The 26,061-nt window shown below is 43.4% G+C and overlaps 1 protein-coding gene across 7 annotated transcripts in view; it reads right to left on the bottom strand.

The window, feature by feature from the left end:
• The window catches only part of LOC137365491 (serine/threonine-protein kinase MRCK alpha-like), a 789,178-nt gene that overhangs the window by 598,102 nt on the left and 165,015 nt on the right, over positions 1-26,061 (bottom strand). The gene's annotated exons all lie outside the window — the stretch shown is intronic.

Here is a 26,061-nt window from a genome sequence, read left to right on the forward strand (position 1 = left end):
TTGTAAAGTGCCTAATCTAAGGATGAGGGGCTATTCTGAGTCTGCATTGAACTTCATTAGAAGTGTGGGAAGCTGAAGACAGAGAGATCAGGGTGAGACTGAGAGGTCAGGGTAGGCAGTGGCAGAGTAGCAATGTCACTGGACCGGTAATCCAGAGGCCCAGGCTAATGTCCTGGGGACATGGGTTCAAATCCCACCATGGCAGATGCTGAAATTTGAATTCAATTAACAAATCTGGAATTAAAAGCTAGTCTAATGGTAACCATGAAACCACTGTTTAAAAAAAATCAATCAGGTTCACAAATGTCCTTTAGGGAAGAAAATCTGCTGTCCTTACCTGGTCTGGACCTGCAGATTGATGCCTAATTGCCCTCTGAAATGGCTTAGCAAGGCACTCAGCTGTATCAAACTGCTACGAAGTCTAAGAAAAGGAATGAAGGCCACCCAGCGTCAAATTAGGAACCAGAAACGACAACAGCAAACCCAGCCCTGTCGACTCTGCAAAGTTCTCCTTACTAACATCTGGGGGCTTGTGCCAAAATTGGGAGAGCTGTCCCACAGACTAGTCAATCAATAGCCTGACATAGTCACACTCGGCTTGAGATGATACATTTCTCTCTTGATTGAAGGTTCGGTTGAAGATGGTGGGTTACTTCCAGCTCTTATTGCTGGATACTGTAGATAGGGAGGGGGAGGCGGTGGCATAGTGGTATTGTCACTGGACTAGTAAACCAGAGACCCAGGGTATTACTCTGGGGACATGGATCTGAATCCCACCACAGCAGAAGGTGGAATTTGAATTCAATTAATAAAAAATCTGGAATTAAAAAGCTACTCTAATGATGGCCATGAAACCATTGTCGATTGTTGTAAAAACCCATCCGGTTCACGAATGCCCTTTAGGGAAGGAAATCTGCTGTCCTGACCTGGTCTGGCCTACATGTGACTCCAGACCCACAGCAATGTAGCTGCCTCTTACATGCCCTCAGAAATGGCCTAGCAAGCCATTCAGTTGTATCTAACCGCTACAAAGTCAATAAAAATGAAACTGGACGGACCACACAGCATTGACCTAGGCATTGGAAACGACGAAGGAAAACCCAGCCCTGTCGACCCTGCAAAATCCTCCTTACTAACATCTGGGGGCTTGTGCCAAAGTTGGGAGAGCTGTCCCACAGACTAGTCAAGCAACAGCCTGACAAAGTCATACACACGGAATCATACCTTACAATGTTCCAGACACTGCCATCACTATCCCCGGGTAATGTCATGTCCCACCAGCAGGACAGACCCAGCAGACGTGGCGGCAGAGTGAGGGAGTTCCCCTGGGAGTCCTCAACTTCGACTCCGGACCCCATGAAGTCTCATGGCATCAGGTCAAACATGGGCAAGGAAACCTCCTGCTGATTACCACCTACCGCCCTCCCTCAACTGATCAATCAGTACTCCTCCATGTTGAACAGCATTTGGAGGAAGCACTGAGGTCAGCAAGAACGTACTCTGGGTGGGGGACTTCAATGTCCATCACCAAGAGTGGCTCGGTAGCACCACTACTGACCAAGCTGGCCGAGTCCGAAAGGACATAGCTGCTAGACTGGGTCTGCGGTAGGTGGTGAGGGAACCAACAAGAGGGAAAAACATACTTGACCTCATCCTCACCAATCTGCCTGCCGCAGTTGCATCTGTTCATGACAGTATTGGTAGGAGTGATCACCGCACAGTCTTTGTGGAGACGAAGTCCCACCTTCAGAAGCTTTTTCCAGGGTGTACGAGTCAGTTACTAGGGGACGTCGTTTAAGGTGCGATAGGCAAAGTTTAGAGGGGATATGCGAGGCAAGTTTTCTTTTTACACAGAGGGTGGTGAGTGCCTGAAACTTGCTGCTGGGGGAGGTGGTGGAAGCAGGTACGATAGCGACGTTTAAGAGGCATCTTGACAAATATGTGAATAGGATGGGAATAGAGGGATGCGGTCCCCGGAAGTGCAGAAGGTTTTCGTTTAGACAGGCATCATGATCGGCGCAAGCTTGGAGGGCTGAATGGCCTGTTCCTGTGCTGCATTGTACTGTTCTTTGTTCTTTAAACCCCCCACTATCAACATCCTAGGGCTTACGAATGACCAGAAACTGAACTGGAGTAGCCATATAAATACCATGGCTACAAGAGCAGGTCAGAGGCTAGGAATCCTGCGGCGAGTAACTCATCTCCTGACTCCCCAAAGCCTGTCCACCATCTACAAGGCACAAGTCAGGAGTGTGATGGAATACTCTTCACTTGCCTGGATGGGTGCAGCTCCAACAACACTCAAGAAGCTCAACACCATCCAGGACAAAGCAGCCCGCTTGATTGGAACCCCATCCATAAATATTCATTCCCTGCAACACCGACTCACAGTGGCAGCAGTGTGTACCATCTACAAGATGCACTGCAGCAATGCATTCAGGCTCCTTAGACAGCACCTTCCAAACCCGCCACCTCTATCAACTAGAAGGACAAGGGCAACAAATGCTTGGGAACACCACCACCTGCAAGTTCCCCTCCAAGTCACATACCATCCTGACTTGGAACTATATCGCCATTCCTTCACTGTCGCTGGGTCAAAATCCTGGAACTCCCTTCCCAACAGCACTGTGGGTATACCTACCCCACATGGACTGCAGGGGTTCAAGAAGGCAGCTCACCACCACCTTCTCAAGGGCAATTAGGGATGGGCAATTAATGGTGGTCCAGCCACCAACACCCACATCCCATGAATGAATTTTTTTTTTTTTTAAATGTCAATTTTTTTCAGTAGGGCACTGTGCTTCCTGGGTTGGCTGGAACCAAGCTGTTGCAAGTAGCTTCACCTTCTGGGTCAGTGCATCTGTTTCTGGCTGTCTTTTTTAAAGTAAAATTGTCACCTCTCACCTGGGAAAAATTTTCTTCCTATCTAACCTATCAATGCCCCTCATAATTTTGTATACCTCAATCAGGTCCCCCCCTCAGCCTTCTCTGCTCTAAGGAAAATAACCCTAGCCTTTTCAGTCTCTCTTCATAGCTGAAATGCTCCACCCCAGGCAACATCCTGGTGAATCACCTCTGCACCCTCTCCAGTGCAATCACATCCATCCTATAATGTGGTGCCCAACTTGTAACCAACTGAAGCAGCAGCAAGATAGGGTCTGGTTTAGGAACCTGTCTCTGCCCTGCCCTTGTAGCCACGGCGTTGGTATGACTAGTCCAGTTGAGCTTCTTAGTCAAAGGTCAAAGGACTTACTGATGGTGGTGCTGCTGCATCTATATTGTGTCTATTGACTATCAACTTGGTTCACCTGGTAGGACTCCTTTGAGTTCGGTCATAAGTTCAAGTCACACTGAGACTTGAATCTAAGAAACTAGAACTGGACAGCACAGTGGCGCAGTGGTTAGCATCGCAGCTCCAGCGACCCGGGTTCAATTCTGGATACTGCCTGTGCGGAGTTTGCAAGTTCTCCCTGTGACCGTGTGGGTTTTCTCTGGGTGCTCCGGTTTCCTCCCACAGCCAAAGACTTGCAGGTTGATAAGTAAATTGGCCATTATAAATTGCCCCTAGTATAGGTAGGGGAATTGAGGGAAGGTGGGGATGTGGAAGGAATATGGGATTAATGTAGGATTAGTATAAATGGGTGGTTTATGGTCGGTACAGACTTGGTGGGCCGAAGGGCCTGTTTCAGTGCTGTATCTCGAAATAAATAAATAGGCTGATTCAGTGCTTTACTATCAAAGAGCCCTGTCTTTAAGATGTGATGTGAAACCATTCCATAGAGGTACAAGAGTAAAGTCGTCTTACTGCAATTATATTGGGCCTGCATGAGGCCGCACCTGGAGTACTGTGTACAGTTTTGTTCGACTTACCTAAGGAAGGAGAGTCTCGTCTTAGCAGGAATGCAACAAAGGTTCATAGAAACATAGAAAATAGGAGCAGGAGTAGGCCATTCGAGCCTGCTCTGCCATTCATTATGATCATAGCTGATCATTCAACTCAGTAACCTGTTCCTGCTTTCGCCCCATACCCTTTGATCCCTTTAGACCGAAGAGCTATATCTAACTCTTTCTTGAAATCATACAATATTTTGGCCTTAACTGCGTTCTATGGTAGCGAATTCCACAGGCTCACCACTCTCTGGGTGAAGAGATTTCTCCTCATCTCAGTCCTGAAAGGTTTACCCCGTATCCTTAGACTATGACCCCTGGTTCTGGACTCCCCCACCATCTACCCCGTCAAGTTCTGTTAAAATTAGAAGTCCTGTTAAGAGTTCGCTAGACTGATTCTTGGGATGAGGGAATATATTCCATAGAGTTCAGAAGAATGACAGGGGATCTCACTGAATCATTGGTGAGACCACATCTAGAGTACCGTGTACAGTTTTGGTCTTCTTACTTGAGGATATAACTGCATTGGAAGCAGTTCAGAGGAGGTTCACTCAACTGATTCCTGGGATGAGAGGGTTATCTTATGAGGAAAGGTTGGGCAGGTTGGGTCTTCATTCATTGGAATATGGAAGGACGAGAGGTGATCTTATTGAAACATACAAGATCCTGAGGGGACTTGACAGGGTGGATGTTGAAAGAATGTTTCCCCTCGTGGGAGAGACTAAAGCTAGGGGGCACAGTTTAAAAATAAGGGGTCTCCCATTTAAGATAGGGATGAGGGGAATTTTTTCTCTCAGAGGATCATGAGTCCGTGGAACTCTCTTCCCCAAAGAGTGGAGGCAGGGTCATAGGAAAGTGGAGTTGTGTCCACAACAGATCAGCAATGCTCTTATAGAATGATGGAGTAGGTTCGAGGGACCGACTAGCCTATTCCTGCTCCTAGTTCATATGTATGTATGAATCATAAAATTCTTCAGGGGTTTGGCAGCATAGGTGCTGACAGGATCCTTCCCCTAGGAATCTAGAACTAGTTGGGCGGGGGCGGGGTGCCACAGCCTCAGAATAAGGGGTCACCCATTTAGGACTGAGATGAGGAGAAATGACTTCAAATCAAAGGGTTGTAAACCTTTGGAATACTCTATACTAGAGGGCTGTGGATGCTCAGTTGTTGAGTACATTCAAGACAGAGATCATTAGATTTTTGGATACCAAGGGATAGGAGGACAGTGCAGGAAGATAGAGTTGATGTAGCATTTCAGGCATAATCTTACTGAATGGTGGAGCAGGTTTGAAGAGTCAAATGGTCCACTCCTACTATTTACATTCTTACCTTGTGGCGTCAGCTTTAACTCAGTGTCAGCATATGCGCCTCAGCCAGAAAGTTATGTTCCAGTGTCTTAAGTGCAAAAAAGGCTGATAATTCAGCGCAGTAATAAGGGATTGCTGCACTGTTGGAGGTGACACCCTTCAGTTGAGACATCAGATGCCTCAAGTGAACATCTACATGGCATGGCACTGCTCCATTAAGTAGGAAATTCTCCTGGTGCTTGGCTGATGTTTACCCCTCAACCAACAATACAAACAGATTATCTAGTCATTTATCTCATTTGTTTGTGAAACCTTGCTGTGCACAAATTGGCTTTTGCAATGTCAAGTGAGATCAAATTAAGATCAAGTTCATGCTAAAACATGATAACCAAATAATCAAATGGAATTCTCAAATTAAATAGTATCTACTACACATTTAGAACTGTTAACTTATGGATTTAGTTAAGTATTCAAAAAAAATGTAAGTTCCCTGAATATGGAAATATCAATATAGCATTTGGGGCCAAATCAGGAGGAAGTTGATAATAGTCTAAGTGGGCCCTGTGCGCGCAGTTAAACCAGTGGAAATGTTAGATTGAAGGCCTTATCTTGATTTTTAGTTTTCTGTTCTTTAAACGGAGTTTGTTTCATGAGTATGAAAAGCTCAGAGAATATAGGTAGCGCTGGCAGAAAAGTGAAAGTTTCCACAGGCTAAAAATACCCTAATAATTCATTACTGGTGCTGTATTCTTGAGTGTAATATGCAAGAATAAGACTAGAAAACAATTTATATTATACAACTACATATGAAATTTTACTGAACTATTTTGATTTGTGGATTGACATTAAACAGCAGATTCCAAAGTGATGAGTCTTTCCTTCAGCAACTCTCCTGCTATAAATGGTTTGTCCTTGGAAAATTATTGCACAGGGAGGTTATTCAGTGTTGTGAAGAGAGTTGGCTGCAGTCCTCAGTAGGAGAAGTAAAGCTGTTAAAAAATAATGCATCTTTTACCCAACATGGACAATGGAATACGTGGGGCACCTCATTTGAGATTGTTACTGTCTCAGGATCTTCTGCATCAATTTCTCATTCAATAGTTCGGTGAAATCTGACCCTTTTCATTCTCCATCCCTGAAGAATGTATGAAGCTCAGGGATCAACAATTAACCGACTGTAGCAGTGTTGCTGAATTAAGCACAGTCTCATCCAGTGTTCTCATATTTACTTCTGATGGACCAGCAGTGCCAAGCTTATTGTCCATATAGCCAGTTGGGCCACGTTCAAGGCTGAAATCCATCCTTCCATTAACATGCATAGCTCTCAAGCTGCAGACATGAATATATCTTAGTATTCTGACTTTATCCACCAGTGAGGAAACAGTGCTCAGAACAGCCCTTTTCAAACTTCTATGTCCTAAAATTCAAAGAGAATAAACCAGCAAATAAGTATAAGCGCAAGCAGAGGTATGTCATCTGTGCATTGTCAGATTGCAGGGTTTGGCGCCACATGATCCCCAGCTGTGGGTTGGAGGAGGGAAGCATAGAGGGGCATAGTAATACAGACCAGAGATTTGACATGCCACATTTATTTACAAAATTAAAAGCTATAAAATACAGGAAATTAGATAAATACTGAAGTAAAACACCACTGAAATGGATATCATCACAGCTCTCAGCAACCCTTCAAATCAGACTTGAAAAGACTGTCCTATCAGTTGAATAATGGCACAATGAATGCTAACAGTGCAGTCCTCCTGTGCCCTTGGGTATCAGAACATTTCCTGGAGTTTCCCATGTAAGGTACGTCACACTCGAAGAGCTCTTTAAGCCTCCAAAATGCCGCAGGAAGTGAAGAGTCTGCAGATTTCTGCTTACTTACTTTGAAAGAGGAAAGCAATCACGTTTTAAGGACACCAACAAACAAAACATGCCTTTCAGGTAAGCCTGTCCACTTTCACCCAAAACCTGTTAGCAACCATGCCAATATAACTGAGCCTGACATTCATATAAACAATTCTTTATTCAAAATTGAAATGGTACACCAAATTAGAGTCCTATTCCATTAGAGGCTGCAAAATACAAGATCACATATTTATCTTCAATATCTAACCGTTTGTTCTAATTTATTGTCTGAGGTCCTCATAGGTAAAAACTGATTAGATGTATCTAATAGAATGACCCTCAACTGAGTTTGTTAAAGTCCTGGCTACGTGTTCTAGGTTTTATAATTGCCCAGTTCCTATCATTAGATTAACAATTCACACAATATTATAATAGAAAGTATGTGGGATGCTTGACAAAGTGCAGAGGAGATTTACCAGAATGGTCCCAGGGATAAGAGATTTTAGATACAAGGTTAGGTTGGGGAAGATGAGGTTGTTCTCCTTAGAGAAGAGGAGATTGAGGGGAGATTTGATAGAGGTGTACAAGTTTATGACAGGTTTAGATAAGGTAGACAAAGAAAAGCTGTCCCCATTAGCTGATGATACAAGGATTAGGGGACACAGATTTAAGGTTTTGGCAAGAGATGCACGGGGAATGTGAGGAAGAACTTTTTTACATAGTGAGTGGCAATGACCTGGAACTCACTGCCTATGAGGGTGGTGCAAGTGGAGACAATCAATAATTTCAAAAGGAAATTGGATGAGCACTTGAGAGAAATAAACTTGCACAATAATGGGACTAACTGGAGTGCTCGACAGAGAGCCGGCATGAACTCAATGGGCCTAATGGCCTCCTTCTGTGCTATAATGTTATGACAATAGATATATCCACTCATCTGAAAACCGAATCCACTTTAATACATGAACCAAGCCATGGAAATAAGTATCTATGCAAAGATTCCCAGACTCCAATAAGAACCACCACCCCTCAATCTCTGACAGCTTTAAATTCAAAGGCACAATACTGTGGTTGCAGCTGGAATCAAATAAAAATGCTGGAAATACTCAGCAGGTCTAGCAGCATCTATGGAGAAAGAGAAACAAAGGTAACGTTTCAGGTCGATGAGCTTTCATCAGAACTGGGAAAAGTTAAAGATATAACAGATTTTAAGCCAGTACAGAGGCATGGAAAGTGGGCAGGAGGGAAAGGACAAAAGGGAATGTCTGTGTTAGGGTGGAAAGCAGCAGAGATTAAACGACAAAAGGGATGATGTTGCAAGGCAAGAAGAGATGGTAATGGGATAAGTAAAGAAACAAAAGATAGGTCTAGAGGACCTGTAAATGGAAATAGCAGAATCATTACCAACAACTACAGTCTGAAAAAATTGCATCAGAGCTTATGATCTGGAATTGTTAAACTCAATGTGAATGGCTGTAAAGTGCCTGATTGAAAGGGAAGTGCTGTTCCTCAAGCTAACACTGAGCATCATTGGAACCATATAGGAGGCCGAGGACAGGGAGGTCAGCATGGGAGTCAGGCAGAGGATAAAATGAGAGGCAACTAGAAGCTTGGGGTCACACCTGGAGACCGAACAGAGATGTTCTGCAAAGCAGTCATCCAATCTGTGTTTTGTCTCCCCAATACAGAGGAAAACGCACTGTGAGCATCAAATACAGTATACTAAATCGAAAATAAAAGTAAACTGCTATTTCACCTGGCAGGGGTACCTGGACGATGGGAAGGGTGGAGGTAAAAAATAAAAACAGGTGTTGTATCACTTGCATATCAGAAGCAGGAGTATGGAAGGTTGCATCATCAGAACAGATGCAACAGAGACAGAAAAACTGAGAACAGAGTCCTTACAGGAAGCAAGATGGAAGGAAGAGTAGTCATGTAGCTGATGGAGTCAGTGGGTTTGCAGTGGATATTGGTTAATAGACTATCTCCATTTCTGGAGTCAAGGCAGGGTAGGGAAGGATCCGAGATGCACCATGTGAAGGCAAGGAAAAGGTGAAAACTGGAACTACCGTTGATGAAATTTTCCAATTCAGGCGACAGCAGGAAACAGCACTGATGAAGTCATCAATATACCGGACAAAGACGCGAGGGAGGAGACCTGTGTGGTATGAGTACAAACAATTTTCCACAACCCCTGTGAAAAGTCAAGCTTAGCTTGCACCGTTATGAATATCTATATCAACACTTTTCATTTGGAGGAAGCAAGTAGAGTTAAAGAAGTTGTTGCTCAATGTGAGAACAAGTTCAATCAGATAGAGGCGGGCGAAGATTCTTTGTTCCTGTCCCACTCAGGTCCCCTCCCTCACCTCTTTGTCCAGCGTACTGCAGGGCGGCACAGTGGCCAGCACCGCAGCCTCACAGCTCCAGCGACCTGGGTTCAGTTCTTGGTACTGTCTGTGCAGAGTTTGCAAGTTCTCCCTGTGACTGCGTGGGTTTCCGCCAGGTGCTCCGGTTTCCTCCCACAGCCAAAGACTTGCAGGTTGATAGGTAAATTGGCCATTGTAAATTGCCCCTAGTGTAGGTAGGTGGTAGGAGAATTGAGGGAAGGTGGGGATGTGGTAGGGAATATGGGACTAATGTAGGATTAGTATAAATGGGTGGTTGATGGTCAGCATAGACTCGGTGGGCCGAAGGGCCTGTTTCAGTGCTGTATCTCTATGACTCTATGACATACTGATGACTCTATCAAGCGACAGAGGAGGGCAGTGGTGGATGAGGACTGGTTGGGCTTCCTTTCAAGAAAGCAGAGGGCCCTCAAGCTGTCCTGCTGAGGGATGGAGGTCATAAAGCCACAGAGGTATAGATATAGAGGGACTGGATGTCCATGCTGAGAAGGAGACAGTTAGGGCCAGGAACTGTTGAAATAGAGAGCATTGGAAGAGTCACAGGTATAGGCGGGAAGAGACTGGACAAGGGGGGAAAAAAAGTCGAGATAGTAAGAAATCAGTTCCATGGGGCAAGAACAATGAAACAATGAATCATAAGAACATAAGTAATAGGAGCAAGAGAAAGGGAAGGAGGTTCCGGAGGCGCATTGGTATCTGAACTGTTGAAGCTTGTGATCCTTGACACCTAAAAGGAAGACAAAAAAAGTTTTGATAAAGCGAAGGATGAAATGGAACTGTGGATCAGGACAGCTTTGAGATAGAGTGAGTCGGTGCTGCTGAAGAGAGAGACAGACCTAACACAGGACAAGGCATAAGTGGAGATGGCATTGCACAAATTTTACTCTCTCCATACTCTAGCAAAAATAAAGCACCTTAAACTGGTTTCCCAAAGAGTGCCAACCCTTTTGAGAAAAGACAATCGTATGTTTCGTCCTTGACTGAAAGAATATACTGCTGATATTACTCAAAATAAAAGCACATATTTCTTGATTCGTGACATTTTAACCAGTAAAGCTAAATAAATCAAAATACTGAAACATCTGCAGTCAATATTTTGTAACAGCAATATAAAAAACCCTACAAAAATTGAGAAGGGCCCAAGAAAGAGAGATATTCTCTCATCATCTTTGCCATAACATCTTGGCAACAACAGCTCCACCGGTCCATCACCCTGATTTCAACTTGAAACCAATTCCCCTCAACTAACAAATAAATGGCACACACCCACACTTACTTTCTTGTTTTTCTTCCACAGTTCTGCATTCATTTAACCTAGGGACGACTCGAACAAAAGTATCTAATATTAGCTAGACTGAGGAAAACAACTTTGAATTTATGCAAGGCATTCATCTTCTATTATTGACTTTACTAAATCACTAAACTTCCCTGTATCGGAGAGTGATAAATATGTACATAATTTGGAACTACTTTCAAATGTAGTTTGAAATCCGATTAAGTAGCTCTACAGTGTCTCTGAATGCCTGCAGAATGGCATCTGGTTAAGCCATTCACTATTTACAGTTAAACAGGCCAACACAGGCAGTTACAACATCCTGCACTTTCATTTCAGGGTGAATGATTTCATTTCTCAGAATAATTAGCCCAGGGTTCACATAAGAGTCTAAACAACAGAATGTTTAAACATGCCAAATGTGACAGTTCAGGAGACTGACATTTAGAAATTTTGGGCGGCACAGTGGCGAGCACTGCAGCCTCACAGCTCCAGGGACCCGGGTTCAATTCTGGGTACTGCCTGTGCGGAGTTTGCAAGTTCTCCCTGTGACCGCGTGGATTTTCGTCGGTTGCTCCGATTTCCTCCCACAGCCAAAGACTTGCAGGTGATATGTAAATTACCCATTGTAAATTGCCCCTAGTGTAGGTAGGTGGTAGGGAATATGGGATTACTGTAGGGTTAGTATAAATGGGTGGTTCTTGGTCGGCGCAGACTTGGTGGGCCGAAGGGCCTGTTTCAGTGCTGTATCTCTAAAAAAAAAAATTTACAGGAAGCACCTGTAACTAGAAAGAATTCTAAATTTAAGTTTCATTGCTACTAATGCTAATCTCCACATTGCTATTAGCCTAAATTGCAATATCGTAAAGGTATATACTGTACATTGAACCATCACAGTAACCTACATCCAACAACATGGGGAAAAATATGAACACTGTCTTTAAGGTTCTCATTGTAGATATGGCCGCAACTGTCAGATCATTGTACCTTGGATCTTTTCATATAGCCTCAAGACAATTTCAGAACACTGATCTTTTAGTGTAAAGCAATAGTATGCACAACATAATGTTCCACTTCCTGAATCACATCCAAGTGGACAAGAACAAACCCACTGAGCATTTATGTACGAGTTTGCAACCTTCAATCCACAAGTGATAACTTCATAAAGTATCACAGCAAGGCACGGTCAGGCATTTCTCTATGACAAAGGAATGAAAAGATTCTTTGATAAAGTAATAGAGGGTTAATGAAGGTACTGTAGATGTATATATGGACCTGCAAAAGGCATTTGATAAATGCTAATAATTTGTTCGGAAAATAGAGGCACATGGACAGTGATAACTTAGAAATGTAACCGGCTAAGGGACTGAAGCAATGGTAAATGGATGCTTTTCTAACTGGGGAGAAGAATGCAGCTGAGTCACCAAGGATCATATTAGGACCATTGCTTTTTTGTTATATGAGCTGGACTTGGGCACAGGGGGTACAATTTTGAAGTTTGTGAGCGATACAAAACTTGACAACGTACTAAATGGTGAGCAGTACAGTAGAAGACTTCAGCAGGACAGACTGGTGAAATAGGCGACAACATGGCAGATACAATTTAATGTGGATAAGTGTGAAGTGATGCACTTTGGGAGAAAAAGCATGCAGTATAGTATAAATGGAACTATTTTGAAGCAGTTGCAAGAGTAGAGGGACCTAGGGGTGCATATTCACAAATCCTTGAAGGTGGTTAGGCAAGTTGATAAAGGTAGTTGAGAAAGTGTGTGGGATACTTATTGAAAATACAAAAAACAAGGAGTCATACTGAACTTTTACAAATCATTGGCTAGGCCTCAGATGGGAGTATTACATACAAATTTGGTCACCACACTTGAGAATAGATGTCAAGGCCTCGAAGAAGGGACAGAGGAGGTTTACGAGGATGATACCAGGTATGAGGGACTTTACTTAAGTGGAGGGATTTGGGATTTTTCTCCTCAGAGCAAAGGAGGTTAGGGGAGACCTAATAGTTATTCAGAATTATGTGGCGTTTTGAAAGAGAAAATGGAGAGGAACCCAACTCTCGCAAGTGGGTCAGTACCAGAGATCTTGGATTTATAGTAATTGACAAAAGAACTAGAGGGGAAATGAAGATCAATTATATTCAGTGAATAAAGAAACAAAATCACACTATCTCCAAGTCACATGTGCTGGATAATCACAATAGTTACTAGATTGTTGATTTTGGGGGGGGGGGGATTATTCCCCTAGAAAAGCTATCTGAAACATTTTGCAATAAATCATATTTGCTGCTTACCCAAAATTCACAAGTAAACTGTCTCCTGGTTCTCATGTCGCTTTAGGGCTCATACTCATTGGACTTTAGGAAAATGTGAGATGATCTTATTGAAACATACATGATTCTGAGGGGGGCTTGACAGCATAAATGCTGAGAGGATGTTTCCCATCGTGGAAGCATTTAGAACTAGGCGGCACAATTTAAGAAGAAGGCATCTGCCATTTAAGACTGAGATGCGGAAGAATTTCTTCTCTCAGAGAGTTGCGAATCTTTGGAATTCTCGACCCGAGAGCAGTGGAGGCTGGGCCACTGAATATATTCAAAGCTGAGCTGGGCAGATATTTAATTTGCAAGGGAGTCAAGGGTTATGGGGGTCAGGCAGGAAAGTGGAGTTACAGCCCTAAGAGATCAGTCATGATCTTATTGAATGGTGCAGCAGGCTCAAGGGGCCAAATGGCCTACTTCTGCTCCTACTTCTTACGGTCTTATGTAGGGCAGCGTTGTCCAATAGAAATTGCTGACTCCCCACAGCTGTGGCTTTGGGATAGGGCACTAATTTTAGTAGAAAACATCTTGCATGCAATACCTATAATTAAGGAAGCAAAGTTGTCACAACAATCAAAACAAACTTCCAAACTCTGTTTACCATCTATTTCACCAAGAAATATACAAAAACATTACACGTGCATGTGCCATGCAAATGAGCACTGAGATCATATGTCCAACAACTGTGTTAGATACTCATTCTTCATTTACTAATTAAATGTAATTAGCCACATCTTGATTCCCAATTAGCCAGATGCGGCTAGTGACCAAAGTACTGGACGGCACAGTTTGAGCCCACATAGCAACCTGAAGGTGACCTACAAACTATGAACTGAGAGAGGGGAATATGCAACGAGACCTGGGTGTTCGCGTACACCAGTCGCTGAAGGTAAGCATGCAGGTGCGGTAAAAAAGGCAAATGGTATGTTGGCCTTCATAGCGAGAGGATTCAAGTACAGGAGCAGAGATGTCTTGCTGCAATTATACAGGTCCCTGGTGAGGCCACAACTGGAATGGTGTGTGCAGTTTTGGTCTCCTTATCTGAGGAAGGATGTTCTTGCTATCGAGGGAGTGCGGCAAAGGTTTACCAGACTGATTCCTGGGATGGCAGGACTGACGTCTGAGGAGAGATTGAGCCGGTTAGGATTATATTCACTGGAGTTCAGAAGAGTGAGGGGGGATCTCATAGAAACCTATAAAATTCTAACAGGACTTGACAGGGTAGATGCAGGAAGGATGTTCCCAATGGTGAGGGAGTCCAGAACTAGGGGTCATAGTCTAAGGATGCAGCGTTAACCTTTCAGGACTGAGATGAGGAGAAATTTCTTCATCCAGAGTGTGGTGAGCCTGTGGAATTCGCTACCACAGAAAGCAGTTGAGGCCAAAACAGCTCTTGGAGCGAAAGGGATCAAAGGGTATGGGGGGAAAACGGGAACAGGTTACTGAGTTAGACGATCAGCCATGATCATAATGAATGGCATAGCAGGCTCGAAGGGCCAAATGGCCTACTCCTGCTCCTATTTTCTATGTTTATGCTTCTATGTAAGACGATACAAATGCAGTTCTAACCCTGGCTGCTGGTGGGCGAAGCAGAGGATGAGAGTGTTGACTTCCTCCCATTGGGAGTTATGCCTGGCTGCTGCTCAGGGCTCCCTCACAGACACACAGCTGAGCTTGGTCGCGAGAGACTACTGACACAGATCAGCATTCCAGTGCCACACTGTACCACACAAATGTTGTCTCTTGAGAAGTAAATGTTATTAAACTGACTTTACTGATGGGCTGCTCTTTCTTCCTTCACTCCCTCACCAAACCATTTAATTTACTAAGCTGAATTATTAGAAAATTAAAAAGGTGCTCCAGTAGAGACAAGCCAAAACTGTTTCAACCTCTTCGGTATATAATGTATCCAGTAGTCTTCAGTATAGATTCCTGTATTTCTGGTGTCAGCAATGTTATTTCTAATAAGTCACCATGAACTAGAAATTGAGTACAATTGTAGGGTCAGTGCAGACTCGGACCCAAGATCCCAACAGTGTAAGACTACCTACTACTTTTATCCATCACTAGATCCATTTTCAGCTACATAGAAAGACAGTGTATCTTGATACAGATTCCTACACATTCCAAGTAGAAGCATGTTCAGGATCTTCTTGCATGGCTGACTACACACTTTCTGCTGGCATAACCAGCTGTTTATCGCAACAATCTCCTGATGCCTAACATGTGCTGACAGCACTGAAATTTCAGCCCCTTATCTTTAATGGTGGAATTAGCAATTTGCAATTGATTTATCTGGGGCATTTATGGAGTGTGGATCTGTGCCAGGACCCCGCCATCTACAATTTGTTGAGTAACATCTTCTCTGTTCCGCAAGCCTGTACCTCAAGGATATCGCCTCCTGAATGCTTTAATAGATAGCACAGAAATTGATATTTTTAGGTTGTCAACAGGGGTGAAGAGAGTTTTTTCTAATTTGGGCTGCACCTTTTAAAACCTACACAAAAATTCATCTACCTCTGACCATATTTTGAAAGAATTTCTTGCAGCAAGGATGTTTTGCCCCCTCTATGCCTCAATGAGTGGTAAATATTTATTTCCAAACATATGCAACCCACTATCTGCCAAGACCATTAAAAACAGCATTTCATCGGAGGGTTAGAGTCAAAGAGTCATACAGCACATCATGTCTGTGCCAGCCATTAAGCACCTATCTATTCTAATCCCATTTTCCAGCACTTAGCCCGTAGCCTTGTATGCGATGGCGTTTCAAGTGCTCATCTAAATACTACTTAAATGTTGTGAGGGTTCCTGCCTCTACCATCCCTTCAGGCAGTGTTTTTCAGATTCCAACCACCCTCTGGGAGAAAAATATTTTCCTCAAATCCCCTCTAAACCTCCTGCCCTTTACCTTAAACCTATGTCCCCTGGATATTGACACTTCCACTAAGGGAAAAAGATCCTTCCTATCTATCCTATCAATGCCCCTCATAATTTCATATACCTGAAGCAGGTCCTCCCTCAGCCTTCTCTGCTCGAAGGAAAACAACCCTAGCCTATCCAATCTTTCTTCATAGCTGAAATGCTCCAGCCCAGGCAACATCCTGGTGAATATCCTCTGCACCCTCTCCAGTGAAATCACATCCTTCCTAAAGTGTGGTGACCAGAACTGTACACAGTACTCCAGCTGTGGCCTAACTTGCGTTTTATACAGCTCCGTCATAACCTCCCTGCTCTTATATTCTATGCCTCGGCTAATAAAGGCAAGTATCCCACATGCCTTCCCAACCACATTATCTACCTGTACTGCTGCCTTCAGTGATCTATAGACAATAACACCAAGGTCCCTCTGACCCTCTGTACTTCCTAGGATCCTACCATCCATTGTATATTCCCTTGTCTTGTTAGTCCTCCCAAAATGCATCACCTCACACTTCTCAGGATTAAATTCCATTTGCCACTGCTCTGCTCATCTTACCAGCCCATCTACATCATCCTGTAATCTAAGGCTTTCCTCCTCACTATTTACGATACCACCATTTTGATGTCATCTGCAAATTTACTGATCATACCTCCTATATTCACGCCTAAATAATAAATGTACACTACAAATAGCAAGGGTCCCAGCACCAATCCCTGCAGTACACCAATGGTCACAGGCTTCCAATCGCAAAAACAACCCTTGACCATCACCCTCTGCCTCCTGCCACTAAGCCAAATTTGGACCCAATTTGCCAAATTGCCCTGGATCCCATGGGCTCTTACTTTCTTAACCAATCTCCCATGTGGGACCTTATCAAAAGCCTTGCTGAAGTCCATGTAGACTACATCTCTGCCTTACCCTCATTTACACATCTAGTCACCTCCTCAAAAATTTCAATCAAGTTTGTTAAACACGATCTCCCCCTGACAAAGCCATGCTGACTATCCTTGCCTAATCCCTGTCTCTCCAAGTGGAGATTAATCCTGTCCCTCAGAATTTTTTCCCAATAGTTTCCCTACCACTGATGTTAGACTCACTGGCCTGTAGTTATCTGGTTTATCCCCGCTACCCTTCTTGAATAATGGTACCACATTACTGTGCTCCAGTCCTCTGGTACCTCTCCTGTAGCCAGAGAGAATTTGTAAATTTGTGTCAGAGCCTCCCTTGCCTGGGATATTTCTAATATGGACCTGGGGATTTATTCACTTTTAAGCCCGCTAAAACAGCTAATACCTCCCCCCTTTCAATGCTAATTCATTCAAGTAAGCTGGGTGGGAGTGTGAGCTGTGAGGAGGATGCAGAGAAGCTCCAGTGTGATTTAGACAGGTTGAGCGAGTGGGCAAATACATGACAGATGCAGTATAATGTGGATAAACGTGAGGTTATCCACTTTGGTGGCAAAAACAGAAAGGCAGATTATCTGAACGGTGATAGACTGGGAAAGGGGGAGGTGCAGTGAGACCTGGGCGTCCATGTACACCAGTCGCTGAAAGTAAGCATGAAGGTGCAGCAGGCAGTTCAGGCGGCAAATGGTGTGTTGGCCTTCATAGCGAGAGGATTTGAATACAGGAGCAGGGATGTCTTGCTGCAATTATACAAGGCCTTGGCGAGACCACATCTGGAGTACTGGTGCAGTTTTAGTCTCCTTATCTGAGGAAGGATATTCTTGCTATAGAGGGAGTGCAGCAAAGGTGCACCTGACTGATTCCTTGATGGCAGGACTGACGTATGAAGAGAGATTGGGTTGATTAGGCTTGTATTCGCTAGAGTTTAGAAGAATGAGAGGGGATCTCATAGAAACCTACAAAATTCTAACAGGACTGGACAGACTAGATGCGGGAAGGATGTCCCCGATGGCAGGGGAGTCCAGGACCAGGGGTCATGGTCTAAGGATAAGGGGTAAGCCATTTCGGACTGAGATGGGGAGAGATTTCTTCAACCAGAGAGTAGTGAACCTGTGGAATTCTCTACCACGGAAAGCAGTTGAGGCCAAATCATTAAATATATTCAAGACAGAGTCAGATATAGTTCTTAGGGCTAATAGGATCAAGTGATACGGGGAGAAAGCGTGAACAGGTTTCTAAGTTTGGATGATCAGCCATGATCGTATTGAATGGCGGAGCAGGCTCGAAGGCCTACTTCTGCTCCTATTTTTCTATCTTTCGAAGTATATCACAATCCCCCTCCCTGATCTCTGCACCGACATTGTCCTTCTCCATAGTGAACACAGATGCAAAGTAATCATTTAAAACCTCACCTATGTCCTCCGGCTCCACATACAGACCTCTGGTCCCTAATGGGCCCTACTCTTTCCCTGGTTATCCTCTTGCCCTTAATATACTTATAAAACGCCTTAGGATTTTGTTTTATCTTGTCTGCCAGTGTTTTTTCATGTCCCCTCTTCACTCTCCTAATTACTTTTTTTTTAAAGTATCCCCACCTTACACTTTCTATACTCCTCTAGGGCCTCCGCTGTTTTCAGCGCTCTGAATATGCCATAAGCCTCCTTTTTTTTTTCCTTATCCAATCCTCTCTATATCCCTGGACATCCAGCGTTCCCTAGACTTGTTGGTCCTACCCTTCACCTTTAGGGGAACATGTTAGCCCTGAACTCTCACTATTTCCCTTTTTGAACGACTCCCACTGGTCTGATGTAGACTTTCCGACAAATAGCTGCTCCCAGTCCACTTTGGCCAGATCCTGTTTTATCATGCTGAAATCGGCCTTCCCATAATTCAGGACTTTTATTTCTGGTCCCTCTTTGTCCTTTTCCATAACTACCTTAAATCTTACAGAGTTTGGTCACTATCCCCGAAATACTCCCCCACTGACACTTTTACCCCTTGTCCGGCTTCATTCCATAGGATTACAAAGAACAAAGAACAGTACAGCACAGGAACAGGCCATTCGATCCTCCAAGCCCACACCAATCTTGATGCCTGTCTAAACTAAAACTTTCTGCACTTCTGGGGACCGTATCACTCTATTCCCATCCTATTCATGTATTTGTCAAGATGCCTCTTAAACTTCGCTTTCGTACCTGCTTCCACCAACTCCCCCCAGCAGCAAGTTCCAGGCACTCACCGCCCTCTGTGTAAAGAACTTGCCTCGCACATCCCCTCTAAACTATGCCCCTCGCACCTTAACATTTGTCCAGTACCGCCCCTTCTCTTGTTGGACTTTCTACGTACTGGCTCAAAAAGCTCTCCTATATGCACTTTAAGAATTCCGCCCCCTTTAAGCGTTTTGCACTAAGACTATCCCAGTTGATATTGGGGAAGTTGAAATTAATTAACTAAGTTGAGAAACCCAGGTGATGGCCGAATCCCATAATGCAGGTCATCACCAAGTTTAAAAACATTAAAGAGACAAGAGAGATTAATTATGTTTGCGCCATACAAGTGCCAGGTAATGACCATCTCCAACAAGAGGGAATTTAACCAACTTTCCAAGATGTTCAACAGCCATCGCTGAATCCCCCACTATCCACATCTTGGGGGGTTACAATTGCCTGGAAACTTAACTGGACCAGCCATATTTATGCTGTGACTACAAGAGCAGGTCAGAGGTTGGGAATTCTGCAGCGAGTAACTCACCTCCTGACTCCCCACAGCCTGTCCACAAGGCACAAGTCAGAAGCGTGATGGAATACTCTCCATTTGTCTGGACGAGTGCAGCTCCAAACACTACCCAGGACAAAGCAGCCTGCTTCATCAACACTCTATCCATCACCTTAAACATTCAGTCCCTCCACCAATGGCACACACTGGCAACAGTGTGCACCATCTAAAAGATGCACTGCATCACTTCCTAAGGCTCCTTCGTCAGCGCCTTCCAAACCCACAACCGCAACCACCTAGCAGAACAAGGGCAGCAAACGGATGAGACCACCACCATCTGCAAGTTCCTCTCCAAGCCAAACACCATCCTAACTTGGAAACATATCACCGTTCCTGGATTGTCGCTGGGTCAATCTACTGTCACTGGGTCAAAATCCTGGAACTTGCTTCCCAACAGCACTGTGGGCATGCCTTCACCAGAAAAATTGTAGCAGTTCAAGGCAGCGACAAACCACCACCTTCTCCAGGGCAATTAGGGATTGGCAATAAATGCTGGCCTTGCCCGCGATGCTCACATCGCATGAACGACTACAAAAAAATGTTAGTAGCGATTAGATGGCACCAAGTTTGGGTTTTAAAAGGCAAGATTGCAGGGAAAAGTAGTTCTTGGGGAAAAGAGTGATTTAGAGCAGGATGTTCCCCGTTGGTAGTCTTGATTTCAACATTTGGGGGGGGGGGGGGGTAAGTAGGGAGGAGAAACAGTGCAGCTTGAAAGAATGAGAGATGAAAGCAAGAGACTGCAATAGAAATAAAGGGGAGAATCTGAAGCAGGTTAATCAATATTGCTTTCAAACGCCTCGGATTGGAACCTAGAGTGAAGTGCATCAAAGCAAATAAGTTGCTACCACAAAATGGGAGCAAAGTCATGACGCATTTCATTAGCGAGGACAGGATATGGGTATACACTCATTATACATGTGAACACACAATGTGTGCTGCTCTGTAACTTTCTGCATCACCCAATAGTGGGAAAATTGCAGTAAATTACCTTAGGATGACTTAACGTGCCAGGTGGTCAGTTTCACATGGGCATTCACAAAGGCAGAGGAACAAGTCCATCCTCCATTTCAGCAAAGAAACATTGGCCCAGAATAGTAATAATGATGAGGCCAACAGTGCTCACCATTATTACTGGGTAAAACTGACAGGAACTTCTGCTGTCTGCATGTGCACAGTTAAAGGTGGAAATCCAGACATTGTTGTCAGGATTACCCTGCTTCTCCACAAGCTGCGCTGTTGCAGACTTCACCAATAGAATCATCACAGAAATCACGGTTAAGGAATGAACTCAAAGTAATTAATCTATTATTGCACTAAAGATCATGAAAAACCTACACCTGGTTCCTACAGGAAGAACTGAGTTAATAACATAGTAACTCATAATTGCTGAACAAGGTCTCTGGTCCTGAAAAAATAATTTTACAAGTGTGGAGTCTTATTCCCTTAGGAGAAAGTTAATTGTTGTAATCTATATTTCATGTTTTTTACTTCCTGCTGTGTTCTCTGTGAGAATCGTTCAATCTGGTTGGCTGATCAGCCACCCTGCTGCTTTCCCCATTCACAGATCCCCTGTAGAAGGCAGCAAATTCAAACTGACATCAGAAAAGATCCCACTAAAATTCTGAGGGCAGCTCTTTGAGACAAACAGCAAATGCTGTTCCTTCGCCACTGACTGGAAAATTCAGGCCAATATGTTACAGGACAAGATGAAGGGGAGGAAAAAAGGAACCAAGCGTGCAACAACCAAAATGTAAACTGCCAGTATTCAATTCACTCTTTGATCACTTAACCTTGTGCTAAATTTAAAAATTGTTTTTGAAACTTCAGAAAATTAACACTGTGACTTTACCTACCCATTCAAATCTAATTATATTTCTGGGTTTCAGGCATGCACTTAAAGCATTTACATTTAGAGCAAACTGTATTATTTCAAAACATCTCACATTAGTTGTTTATAGCCAGCCATAAAAAATATTCAACTTCCGATTAGCATTTCCAAACATTTTAACACAGGGGTTAGAGGACATTTTAATTGCCATGACATGGAAGACAACACAAACCTATAAAGATGGAAAATTGAGTTTGCGCTAATTTTTTTTATATATAAATAAGCAATAATGTCTAGATTTCCCATTTCACTCTCTCTCTCCGTCAGCTGTTCCATCATAACAATAGGAATGCTAATCCCCATGATAAGACATACACTTACCCATTCAATATTGGCTAGACTGCTATTAGGCACAAACAGGACAAAAAAACAGAATCAGAAATATTTAACACATCTGTTCAAAGCTACCACTGATCTTTCAAGTGGCAAACTGACAGCAAAAATTTTCAAAATCATTAAAGGGGATGTCTTTAAACCAAGAGGAGGTATGGCAAAACAGAATTTAGATTTAACAACTTTACAGAGAGGTTGGTGAATATATGGAGTGTGTGGGGGCAAACTGTGTCAGTAAATATAAGATGTAATTAGATACACATTTGGAAAAGAAAGGGTTTGATGGAAAGAATGGTTTATGGGATGTTTCAAGCTGAAGTCTGTTAAAGCAGTATATATTTCTATGTGCCTTCACAGTGCATTGCATCCACCAACACACTATAAGCGGAGTTATTGTGGATATACCATTATCAACACATTCAGAAAGCCATGGGACGTCATTACAATTTACTTGCATCACAACAGCAAGTAAATGCTGTTCACTGTAGTGTTTTCTATTCAAAGCAGCAATATCTATAAATAGAAACCTAAAGGGAAACTAAACACTTTTACAGTGAGGAGAGAAAAAAAAAATTCTTTACACTGGTCACTCAAAGAACAAAAGGTTAACTGCCTTATAACTTTTATTATTACACAGATGCTGAACCTTGACTTTGGAGGCAGTTCCATGTAAAAAGTTCCCAAAAATACATCAGTGACTCCTGTAGGAATCCATATTTTCCAAACCCACAAACCATTCAAAACAAAGAATCTAAAGAATTTAAAAGGAGCTATAAAAATTCCTAAGTATAGTGCTGTCTACATATGGACTAAACACAAAGGGAAGGCCCATAAAACAAGCCTTGTGCCTCAATTACTTCAAAAAGGTGGCTCTTCCAAGGAACATTTGGCAACACTGTAATTTGATAAGAGTATGACATCCAACTCGTGTGTTTTTTCTGTTGAAAACAATGCGATTATAAAGTGCGAATATGAACATAATTTTCTTTTTAAAGAGATGAAAGGTACTAAAAGTAAGCAATTAAAAGACAACCTGACAGCTCCAAGTTCAAATACAATCTAGTCAGAAATATGCCCCGCACACCCCAAACTATTCTGATTGGGAGCAGTGCAAATATAATGTCCAGTGGACTTCACCGATATGAAGGAACAGTTAAAACAAATTGACTGAGGAAAACTGCAGACACCTCAGTGGAGGACAAATGGAACAACTTCAAAGGCATACTCAAGAACTTTAAAGATAAATATATATCTAGGACTAGCAAGCATAGGCTAAACAAGCACGCTCCAAAAGACCTGATTATTAGAAGCGAAATAAGGAACCTAACCACAAAGCTGGAAAGAAAAAGGAGTGAGTATACTTTGAAGAACACAGGATCAGACAGAAATATGCCTGAAAAATGAGCAGAGGAGGAAACAGAAATGTAGAAATAGTCATTTGGTAGTACAGAACTTGAGTATTGCTGTAAATAGAGACATTTTGCCGAAGCTTTTCATCTTGTAGTCCTCAGGACAATTCACAAGAATACCAATGTAAGAGAAGCAACAAATTTATATTGTATGAGAGGAGAGTGCTGATTGGTTGGCAAGTGGACACTGATAGGTAGAGGCGTTGCCACCAATTTATGGTGACTGACAGTTAACTGCCAAGCTGTGTCTGAAATCTGAACCAGGCAGCTCGACTCTGATTGGTCAAGGCATTGCCTTGAAGAATGAACCAGCAAATGGCTCTCACTTATTTTGTTTAGCTGAAACAGGTGCAATGTATGTACATGTTCTTTCTGTCTGCAAGGAAGATGGCCCTATGTATAAATATATGTAGCTTCCAGTACAAACATGTCCCAATGTTCAATGGTCAACAGGCCGTACCCAACCAGCCTATGCTCGCAAAACTCAAAACACAGTGTCCAACATTCGATGTGATTCCACGATTGGACAACATTTGCTAAACATTCCTCAGTGTGCTTAGAATTACGCAGACAACCAATTTAAGATCATCAGTTGGGCTCGCAGAGTCGTGCATTTGCACGTACTGGAAGCTACATATATTAATACATAGGGGCCCGTTCTTTGCAGACAGCAAGAACATGTACACATGTACACAGTGGCGCGTAGGACGGCACAGTGACGCAGTGGTTAGCACCGCAGCCTCACAGCTCCAGCGACCCGGGTTCAATTCTGGGTACTGCCTGTGTGGAGTTTGCAAGTTCTCCCTGTGTCTGCGTGGGTTTCCTCCGGGTGCTCCAGTTTCCTCCCACATGCCAAAGACTTGCAGGTTGATAGGTAAATTGGCCATTAGAAATTGCCCCTAGTATAGGTAGGTGGTAGGGAAATATAGGGACAGGTGGGGATGTGGTAGGAATATGGGTGGTTGATGGTCGGCACAGACCCGGTGGGCCGAAGGGCCTGTTTCAGTGCTGTATCTCTGAACTAAACTAAAACTAAACTAAACACATTGTACCTGTTTCAACTAAACAGAATAAGTGACAGCCATTCGCTGGTTCATTCCTCAGGGCAATGCCTTGACCAGAGTCAAGCTGTCTGGTTTAAATTTCAAACAAGCTTGGCAGTTAATTGTCAGTCATCATAAACTGGTGCATTCTCTATGGCAATGCCTCTACCTATCAGAGTCCACTTGCCAACTAATCAGCATTCTCCTCTCATACAATATAAATTTGTTGCTTCCCTTACATTGGCATTCTGACAAGTTCTCCTGAGGAGTACAACATGAAAAGCTTCGACAAAATGTCTCTATTTTCAGCAATACACAAGAAATGTAGAAAGAGAAACAGCTACAGATGTTAAAACAAAAAACGAGAAATTGCTCCAGTACTATATTTAAAAAAGACTTGCATTTCTAAAGTGCCTTTCTTGACCTCAGGACATCCCAAAGTACCGCACAGCCAATGAAGTACTTTTGATATGTAGTCACTGTTGTAATGTAGAAAAGCGGCAGCAAGTTCTCACAAACAGCAATGTGACAATGATCAGATTATCTGTTTCAGTGATGTTGATTGTGGGATAAATATTGGCCAGGACACTGGCGATAACTCCCCTGCTCTTGTTCAAAATAGAACTATGGGATTTTTCACATCCTCCAAGAGAGCAGACGGTGCCTCAGTTTAATGTCTCATTCAGAAGACAGCACCCTCAATAATGCAGCATTCTAGTGGAGTTTTAGCCCAGATTTGTGGGACTTCAACCCACAACAGCAAGGGTGCTGTTTCCTGAGCCACGACACTATAATAGCATGAGTACTGTTGGGATAAAGGCAGAAGTGCCGAGTGGATGATCCATCTCGGCCTCCTCCTGAGGTTCCCAGCATCACAGATGCCAGTCTTCAAGCAATTTGATTCACTCCACGTGATATCAAGAAATGACAGATGGCACTGGATACTTCAAAGGCTATGGGCCCTGACAATATTCCGGTAATAGTATTGAAGACCTGTGCTTAAGAACTTGCTGCGCCCCTAGCCAAGCTGTTCCAGTAGAGCTACAACACTGGCATCTACCCAGCAACGTGGAAAATTGCCCAGGTATGTCCTGTACACAAAAAGCAGGTCAAATCCAACCTGGCCAATTTCCACCCCATCAGTCTACTCTCAGTCATCAGTAAAGTGATCGAAGGTGTCATCGACAGTGCTATCAAGCGGCACTTGCTTAGCAATAACCTGCTCAGTGACGCTCAGCTTGGGTTCCGCCAGGGCCACTCAGCTCCTGACCTCATTACAGCCCTGGTTCAAACATGGACAAAAGAGCTGAATTCAAGAGGTGAGGTGAGAGTGACTGCCCTTGACATCAAGGCAGCATTTGACAGAGTATGGCATCAAGGAGCCCTAGCAAAACTGGAATCAGCGGGAATGAGGGGGGAAAACTCTCCACTGGTTGGAGTCATACCTAGCACAAAGGAAGATGGTTGTGGTAATTAGAGGTCAATCATTTCAGCTCCAGGACATCACTGCAGGAGTACCTCAGGGTAGTGTCCTAGGCCCAACCATCTTCAGCTCCTACATCAATGACCTTCCTTCAATCAGAAGGTCAGAAATGGGGATGTTCGCTGAAGATTGCACAATGTTCAGCACTATTTGTGACTCCTCAGATACTGAAGCTGTCCGTGTAGTAATGCAGCAAGACCTGGACAATATCCAGGCTTGGGCTGATAAGTGGCAAGTAACATTCGCGCCCCACA

This window comes from Heterodontus francisci, chromosome 3 (assembly GCF_036365525.1).
Source record: "Heterodontus francisci isolate sHetFra1 chromosome 3, sHetFra1.hap1, whole genome shotgun sequence".
In the NCBI taxonomy this organism is placed as follows: domain Eukaryota; kingdom Metazoa; phylum Chordata; class Chondrichthyes; order Heterodontiformes; family Heterodontidae; genus Heterodontus; species Heterodontus francisci.